Raw genomic sequence first — 9970 nt, 5'->3', positions numbered from 1 at the left:
ATTCCAAGCTCACCAATTCTTGACCAGCTCCAACGTACAGAAACTATGTCTTAGAGCCACTCTTCCATCACTTTAAACTGTTTGTGTAGTGTCCAGTCCTATTCTATTTTCTCTTTATGTCTGTGTTAACCAAGACATCAAGACTTTTCCTTCTTAAGCAGCAGAAACCTAAATCAAACTTGAAATCCATTGGCACTATGTCCATTGAAATAGAAATTCAAGGAAGAATGGCTTAGAAAAAACGACTCCCAGGTGTTCAGACAACATCCTCAGCAATATGTCTGTCATTGCCTCTTAGATTTCTTGATTTCAGTAGCAGGTATCTCTTCCCATAAAATCACCTCTTCCCAAAAATCATCATGAAAACCCTCCAGAGTTGTGTTCCACTAGTTTGCCGTCTGTGGTGTAAAAGCATCCCTCTTTTATGATTTAATCAACTTGAATTATGAGACAGTATTTGTTTGACTTTGTCTACATCATGCCTCTCTGGTATTACCTTTGTGGTCGGTGCAACTCAAAGGACACTGATTGTAAAGAACTTTTGGGGGGGGGGTCACCAAAAAAGAATAATTACATCCAATACCCCAGAAAAGGATACTGTTGAGGGGATTACAGATACAGCTACCTACAGACACAAGAACTTGCATGTTCACGTGGAAGAGACAAAGGATAGTTTTACTCTTTTGATACACCTAGTGGTGGTGTCTTGGGTTCTGAGCCAGTCTTTTTTGATTAATATTCAAACCTCTTCTAATTTTGCTTTAACACTTCATACTGATGTATTATCTGATCAATTTAAACATGTATGAAGCACCTAAAACGGAAAGAGCAAAGTACCATAAGTTTCTCACCAGTCTACTGTTAAGATTATCCTGCTAGACTAGCATGGTAGGAGAACAGATTGGACCAGTGAAAAGAATGAGCATCAATTGGATACTTTTTTCTTTGGAGTGGAATAATATCAAGTTGTTATTTATGTCAGTTATGCCTGTGGAATAATGTGGTGTACTTTCTTGAGAATAGAAATCATTAAGAGCGAGAGGGAGAGAGAGAGAGGTTCCAAGATATTGTCCTTGATAAGATGACAAAGAATCAAATAATGGAATCAGTGCCAAATGAAGGTAAGTGTTAAGCTTATGTGGAGCCAAGATTTTTCATCCAGAGAAACAGAGTGGAAAGAATGTACTGCACAGATTCAATTCATTGAGTAGGTGTAATGATGGAAGCTTTCAGAAGCAATCTTCTATATGCATTTTTCTTTTCTCACTGTAAAGGAAAGCAAAATCATCAGATGTAATAATTCAGGGGAGAGTTGGAGGTTTGGGAATAGAAAAGGCAATAAAGTAGTTGTCTAGGAGATCAGGAGAATGACTGGAGCAGGGACATGCAGCCCCACAGACAGGAGCCAGTAGGGTCCATTTGGCATAAATGGTCATGAAGGTAAAGTGAGACCAGATACCCTTATTCATCTATATAGAAATAAGTGAAGTGCTAGATTTTTGTTCAACATAAAAGAAGGAATAGAGAATTAAAGATTCAGTTAGTGTTTATACATGAACCACGAAGTTTAACCTGTGTGAGAAAAACACGAGAGAAGGGTCTCAGTGAAAATGTAGCAGAATCACTGAATTGTAGCTACAGGATTTGTCTGAAAGATAGGATGTTGTAGAAAATGCTATAGAAAGATAGGAGGTGGTGTTCAGAGAGTGAATGCATAATTTGATCCTGGAGTTGGGAAAGAGTTGTAAGTAATGCTGATAACAATACCCAGACCAGTGTAAGAACTGGGAACAGACTGATGGAGATTGGAGATCAAGATCACAAGATCATTGGAGGAAAAGAAGTTAAGACACTGAGAATCCAAGTGATTTGAAGGATCACTGATGCGGAACTGTAAGATAAGGATTGTAACAGTAAGCATTAGGAGATGGCAGTGACTCAGGTAAAAAAATCTTCAAGAAAGTCATGGGGTGTGTTTGTGGATGGGAGAAGGGAGTGACCAGGATATGGGGCAGTAACTGCAGCAGGGGGAGTTTTGGCCGATACAGTCAGATGACCAGAGATTCAAAGCAGGGGGAAAGGAGAAAGTCCTAGATACACAACAAGACGAAAGGAACTTCTTCTTCCTCTTCAAAATCTATGGTATTAAAAATGTGGGAGAAGAACACCACCATTTCAGCATGGACGGGAAGTAGCATTCTTAGCAGAGCCAAGATTCTCTTAGAGCAAAACGTTAAGCAGGTGTACAACATTATATACATGTAATCATCATTTGCATTTTCAAAATACTAAGCTTTTGGAATGATCTTTTCATTTTGGATGGTTATGGTGCCTTTTATAAGAAGAAAAAAACTATTTTTACTGGGTAGATGCCAAGTCTATCAGGACGAAGGAGAAATGTAGGCATTAGTATCTAAGCTTATAAAAACATTTTTTTGTAATCATGTGTTTTGACATTTTTGAAAAATAAATTGCTCATGAGTCATTGATCAACTGTTCTCCTTTAATTAAGGAATTCAAAAAAGTCATTGAACAGACAACAGGGAATAGAAATGAGATCTCACATAGACCCATCCTCAGTCATTTGTGGGAGGAGGGTGGGAATAAAAGTTAAAATGCTTGTAAAATTTTCAATCTGGACGTGAATTTAAAACTTATGAACTTACAGTCATCATGTTTTCATATTGGGGGGTTCAAAACTTAACTACATATTTTTTCGCTTTTGATTTCACCACTGAATACAGTTTGCTGAAAATCCAGAATAATCACTATCACTTTCTTTCTTTTCTTTTCTTTTTGTCTAGTTTAACTATATATACTTACTTTCTTGAAATAAACATCTCTGTATGTTTGGTCATATTGATGGATGGCATTACATATGAATATAACATATTTAGCAAATACCAATGTTTAGTGAAATAAATTATAAATTAATGTTTGTAGAATTACTTTGGCTATCTTATATTTGTCTGACAAAACTAAAAAAAAAAAAAATAGCTATTTAGCAATACACTCAACAAATAAATTTAATTCTTTATTTTCCTACACAGCTATTGAACCACATTGTTATCTGTTTCTTCTAAACAGAACAAGACTTTCTTTAGGTTAAATAAGATAATTCTCCAGGACATTGACATACAACTCTCCTTCCCTGAGACTAAGCACTTAGTGACCCATATAACCATCTCAAAATTTCTGGAGCAACTTGCTGTAAAAAATAGGTAAGTAATGGTCTTGTGCATTAGCCTTGCAGGGAGTTTATGTTAGAGATGACCCAAATTAGAATTGGAAAAATGCAGAATAGCTTCTGTATGATTGTAAATGCAGGGCGCTACCTATCTGTCTAGAAAACTGAACCAATCAATCTGAGAGCCTCTGAAATTATGAATATTGTTCCCTTCATAAGGTCCCTTATGTGAACCTCAGCACTTTTTTTGGGTTTTAGCATTGACATTTCTGACTCAGGGTTATTTAGCGATAATTCTTGTTTTCAATAGTAAACAAACACAAGAATAAAATGACTCCCCAGGCTTTCAAATTAATTCATAGTTTGAGTCAAAGTCATTGTGTAAGGAAGTGTCTGTTGAATGTTTCTTGCAGATTTTTAATTTTTTTCACAACAATCCAATATGAGATCAATTCAACAGTTGCACACCGAGTATTAGTTTTATTCAAGACACTGGATACAGCAGGGAGCAAAAGTCTATGAAAACCTACTCTTGCCGCAAAAGAGCTGACAACCCTCCTAGGAGGTAAGAAGTACACAGGTGTGATTCGTGTATCTGAATCCCCACGTTGCTTAGCCGTGTGTTTTACTCACTTGGTGCCTTTTCGGTACATGTTTCATTCATTTCTCATCCTAGAATTTTGAGAACAGGAGCAATTTCTGTTTCTTCTTTGTTTTTCCCACCACACTTAGAACTATGTCTTGCATATAAAGTGGTGAATATTTGTCACTTATGAACAGTTTGATGTATGTTCCAGTGAGTGAATGATGATTCCCCCAAGAATTTGGATTCCCCCAAGAAGCACGTTATGAGATAAAGTTTACACACACAGGACTTAGCGGGGAAATTTGTAGGATTAACGCCTACGAAAGAAAAGCGCAGGGAGCGGGACCGAGCAGGGGGAGGAGTTGCTCTGTGACACAGTCTCAGCGAAGGACTTTGAAGCTGATTTACAAGGAACTCTTTCAAAGTGGTCTGCATTTGGAGAAATGGGGCTGGTGTTCCCATCCACTGATGACTCAATCACTGATGCAGGCTGCAGGGAGTGGAGCACACCCTTGGCCAGGCTCTGCTCTCCAGATGAAGCCATCCTTAAACTTGGATGACATCTGAGGGCTGTCTGCAGTCCCTCTCTCAGCAGCTGAAAGAATGTTATTTATTTCTGAAAAGAGCTCTAGGAGGTACCTCCCAGCACCTACCTCACAAATGAGTAAAATACATCTTAGGTTCATTGTGTCTTTCACATGCTAATAGTAATGCAAAGTGTTATGGAGAATCAAAGGAAAGAAAGATAATATATGGGTGGAAATACTAAGGAAGGCTTCATGGAGTCTTTTTTTTCTCTCGAGCCATCTACATTACATTTGAGATGCCTGTTGAATAACAAACATTAATACAATGAGTTCATATCCCAGAGAGAATGTTTTCATTAAGAAAATATCACGAGTAAAGGTGTCAAAGTGGGAATGAAAAGGAAAATCAAAAAGAGAAAAAATAGTTGTTTAGCTGGTTTATTAAAAGACATTTAGGGGGAAAGTAAGAATATATGAATAAAGCTTAAATTAGAGGAATAGCTGTGAATTTCAGATCTGTTCAACTCCCTTGTGTGCTAATTGTTCCATTATTTTAATGGAATGGCACTTTCATTGTACTTGTTTCTTTATAATCGTTTAAGGTCAACAGACCATAAATAGTAAATAAATTCCCTGTAATGAGAATGGTGGTAATCAGAATAAATTAGATGTCGGAGAACATTGGTGCCATTAGAAGAAGAGCAATACCAGAACCCACGTCTCAGGTCACATTTCCAAAGGTCACACTTTCACCTGAGGCTATAACTGCTTCTAACTCTAATCAGAGTTCTGGGAATCGGTGGATCCATCTGGATCAGAACTGAAGCAAGACTCCATTAGTAATACAGTAAGTCCAGCCCCAGCGCGACTCTGCTAAGAGTCTGATGCCTGGACATAACTGGTCTAAAAATTGCTAAATCTCAGTATACCTCCCCTACTTGTTACGCTGGGTTCCTGCTCACAGTTTAAGTCTTTTATTTAAGTCCTCATTCTTATCTGAACGTCTTCATGCCTTACCAGCTTTTCATAGCTTCCTGATTTCTTGTATCATTGTTTTCTGGGATATATATATATAACTTGGTAATATCTTCTGATCTGAGATGGAGCCAGATCTCAAAGTCCAAAATAGCTTCTTGGCTGAAAGAAGCAGGTAGGTGGAGGAGATTAGAGTGAGCCACTTCTCTTTCAGCTGAGGCGGCCCCATTTGAAGAAATCCCCCGTGTTTTTATTCATGTGGCTTCTTCACCATTTTTCTAAGTGTACCATACTTCCTCCCCTCCGAGCCTTCTCCTGAGCTATTTCTGTAACCACAGACGGAGACCAAACTGGCCCTGTCCTGTTTCTAACAGGATACTGAGTTGTTTTTCAGAGACAACAGAGCAGGACTGGAAGTCATGCAGCTGAAGCACGTGCAGAAGAGACAATTCTGACTTCAAATGATACCTGGGGCCAAAGTCCACCCCCCCCCCGCCCAAGAACCAAAAGACAGGGCACAAACAAGACCCCAAGGGTCTGTTGCCCAGAAAGATCCAGTGCCGAAGCCCCACTGCTCTGACATACCAACTCTCCCCACTAACCCAGACAAGTTTGACCCAACCCCAGATCAGGGAGACAGATTTGAGCCCTGCCTTCTGTCTCCTTGCCCGTTGACCTTAAAATAAAGATCTTTCTTTTCTCCAAAACCAGTGCCGTAGTCTTGGCATCTATGCGAATAGGGCAGTGTTAACTTTCTTGGTAACATTTCCTCTACAAAAAGCTTTTCTTCTTTTCACCTTTCAGCTTCTTCTCATTCTTTATTTACCTAACTTTTTAATTCTATTTTTCGACTGAAATAAATGCACAACTTAAAAGCTGAGGGTTATGTTTTATTTAGTGGATGTTTCTGAGGACTTGAACCCCTTCGAGCCCAGGATGACAGCCTCTCAGATGGCTCTGAGGGACTGCTCTAGAGAGGTAGGGGAGGAGCTAGGATACACAGGAGCTTTACAACAAAGACCAGGTAGTTAGAATGATAAAAGATTACTTGTAACTAAAGAAAACCAGGCATTTCAAGTTAAAGAATTTAGTGCTTTTCTATGTATGGGAGGAAGCAAACCTTTGGGCTCATTGAATCCATTCCTTTGACAAGCACCTAGCTATCTAGGGCCAGTATCCTGTCCTTTCTTATTCTGAGTCCCCTCAGGGTGCACCATTGGGAGTGGCTGCAGAGGCCCGGACTGCAGGCTTGTCTTCACTGCAGGGTGGCAGCAGCCACTGATGACTTGATGGCTTCAGCATTCTTTGTTTACTGATATGGTTTGCAGTATTTTTCATTCACATATTCAAATTTCAACCTTGATGAGACTTCGTTTTCAGTGTTTTACCTTGTATCTTAAGGTTAGGCTTACTTTCTATGTCACTGAGAACACTACTCAGAAATCAATTTGACTTTTTTTGAGGGGGGATGAATTTGTAATTACTGTCTTTAAAAGAACGATAAACAGAGGAAGACAATTCCACAGAAACATATTCCTACAGCAGTATCTACAATAACATCTTGATTGCCTGAGGTTAATATACAAATCTGTGAATTACAATTTTGTTCTGAGTTGCATCGATACTTTAGTTATGTATGATCTGAGCTGGAGAAAAGCAGCCATTCACACACCTGACCCCAGGCCCCTCTGCTGGAGGGAACTAGAGGCCTCCAAGGCCACAGGCTGCACCATGAAGAGACAGCCCAGGACTTTGCATACCACTTAAGCTCAAGGATTTTATGGCGAATGTAGTGTCTTTGCACGAAGAATCTTCCATATGATGGCTGAATCACAGTATACATCGTCAAGGACATGCATATGTGATGATGTGGTTGGTTGCAAAGCACAGAATGGAGGCATTCAGCACTATCAGGTGAGGTGATGCTCGGATGCCTGGAACACAGGGGCAAAGGAGGAAAGAGATCTCCTCAGCAAAGAATGCTGGGAGCTGTTCTCCTAGAAGTAAGGACCTAGACACCCTCCCAAGATGGAATGAGATGAAGAGGCCTGCCCCAAGCTATGAGTCTGGGATGCAGGCATTTATTTTTCTGATGTAGACTCCTAGATTGAGTCTGACTCAGTTCAACTTTTGCTTATCTGAGACCAAGTCTCCAGTCATCTCTTTGGGCTCCAAGTCTCCCGCGTAAGGAGTCTGTGACTCTAGGGGACTAGGATGGGTATATATCAGGGTGGGTAGGTGGGTGGAGGGGTGAGGGGCGTCACCCAACAAAACCTAAAGATCCAGGGAAGGGCAGCTTCCAAGCCCCTGATGCACTGAGGATGTCTCGGTTCCTTCTGGGCAGAGATTTGCCCCACGAAAGCATGGCTGGTTGAATTAGCCTCGCCTTGGGAGCTCTTGGTCACCATGAACACCATTAGGGGGCACATCTTGCCACCCAGATTATTATTATTCATTTGACAGACAGGCCTTAGGAGAGGCTTTTAAGGAGCCTTTCCATTTACTCTTGAACAACGGCCACCAAGGAGTCAGCGTAAAGAGCAGCACATGGAGGAACCAGGGTTCAGGCAGCCCCACGTGATGAGCAGCCCCTCTGCTGTGTTGGCACCAGCTGCTCCTCCTGCTCCAGGCAACACAAGGAGGGTTTCCTGGGCCAGCCTCCTGCCAGAGCTCTGTGCAGGCAGGAGAGGGAGCTCAGGTCCTCTGACTTGGCAGCACCACCAATGGGTTTGATGAGATTACACGGCTGCTTCTTGGTTCCTAAATTACACCCTGCTTCTCTGAGCCAGATGCACGGATAAGCCTGAAAGATCTTCTTTCAGAAACAGACCTGAGGCCAATTAAAAGTTCTTTTTGTTCTTTGTTGAGTTTTCCTAGGATTCACCTCAAGCCCACAGTTAAACCCATCAGTCATAGTCACACTAGTCTCTTTAAAGTACAGTCCACAGCCTCATTTCAAACTGAAATCTGAGACTCCTTTTCTGGTCTTGGTGTTGATCTAGCCCACAATACACACACACACACACACACACATATATAATACATATTTTTTTAATTGAAATATAGTTAGTTTACAATGTTGTATTAATTTCTGGTATACAGCATAGTGGTTCAGTTATACATATATATATTCTTTTTCATATTCTTTTCCATTATAGTCTATTACAAGCTATTGACTATAGTTCCCTGTGCTAGACAGTTGGACCTTGTCTATCTGTTTTATATATAGTAGCTTGTATCTGCAAATCCCGAACTCCCAGTTTATCCCTCCACCTCTCCCTTCCCCCTCTGGTAACCATAAGTTTGTTCTCTACGTCTGTGAGTCTATTTCTATTTTGTAAATAAATTCATTTGTGCCATTTTTTTAGAATCCACATATAAGTTATTATCATATGGAATATTTCTTTCTCTGTCTGATTTACCTCACTTAGTGTGATAATCTCTAGATCCATCCATGTTGCTGCAAATGGCATTATTTCATTCTTTTTTATGGCTGAGTAGTATTCCATTATATCTATATACCACATCTTCTTTATCCAGTCATCTGTCAGTGGGCATTTAAGCTGGATCTAGCCCACTTTTGACATGAGGCAGAACTTAAATGATTTTGTAAATCAAACATTCTGGGTTTGAATTCTAGATGTGAACCTTCCTGGCTATGAGAGCTTAGTGACATGTCCTAGACTGTCTGTGCTTCCATCCATTACACGGGGTTAATAGGAGGAGTTGTATGATGAGGTGGTGGTGAGCAGGAAACGAGATTTTAAACTGTGAGCGCTTAGCACAGGGGCTAACGAATTGCAAGTACTCAACATATATTGGTCAATATCCCCCAGCTGTCAGAAGATGGCTTGGGAGGGAATTTTGTCAAACTGGAATCTGAGACTCAAGGCCACAGCTAAGAGGAATAGACTATCAATGGTGGGTGAGGCCAGGAATTGTGACATAAAATGTGAGGCCCAGCTTAAAATCAAACTAGAGGGCCCTAGTCAAGGGTGAATAAATCAGTCTCCCCTTCTCACAGGCCCACTGCCCCAAACCACAAACTGGGGGTGGGTGAGAGCCCCACCAGTTCACCTACCAAATATGCCATGGTGCTACCAGCCTGCGGCAGAAACAGCCGGTGCTGGACCCTGAGTCTTTCCATACTTAGAAGCTCTTGCCAGTGTGGAACATGGGTCTTCTCCACCCATGCAGCCTTGTCACTGCTCTGAGTGGACAGCTACAGTATTCTCAAGGCATGGGTGAGGTGACTGAAGCCAGGCAGACCTGGGGTATCAGAAAGCAGAGAGTAGATGGCTGAGACCCTGTTTTAGGGAGGAAAAAGAAGGATGCAGGACTACATGTGAACTGAGGTTCCAAGCCCCTAGTGCGTGCTCCATTGCCCCATTGGACTTGACTTATAAAACTCAAATTCAAAGATTAATTTATTAAGAATTTCAAGACAGCCATTCCAGAGCATTAAACCCTAGTGTTGAACCTTTTCAAAGAGGGGCCCTGTGCAAATGCATCAGGCTCGCACTCATGAAGTTGGCCCCAGATGGGTTACAGCCTTTCCAGGCCAAGGGCTATTGGATGTCAGAAGAGATGGCACAGAGCTCTGAGATCTGTAGGACATTCAAGTGGGAGCAGACTGGGAGAGGAGAAACAGAGGTCTTGAGAGCCCAGGCTGAGGACAAAGATGAGGAAGGAGAG

This window comes from Camelus dromedarius, chromosome 2, assembly GCF_036321535.1.
Source record: "Camelus dromedarius isolate mCamDro1 chromosome 2, mCamDro1.pat, whole genome shotgun sequence".
In the NCBI taxonomy this organism is placed as follows: Eukaryota; Metazoa; Chordata; class Mammalia; order Artiodactyla; family Camelidae; genus Camelus; species Camelus dromedarius.
Note: the sequence above shows the minus strand (reverse complement) of the source record.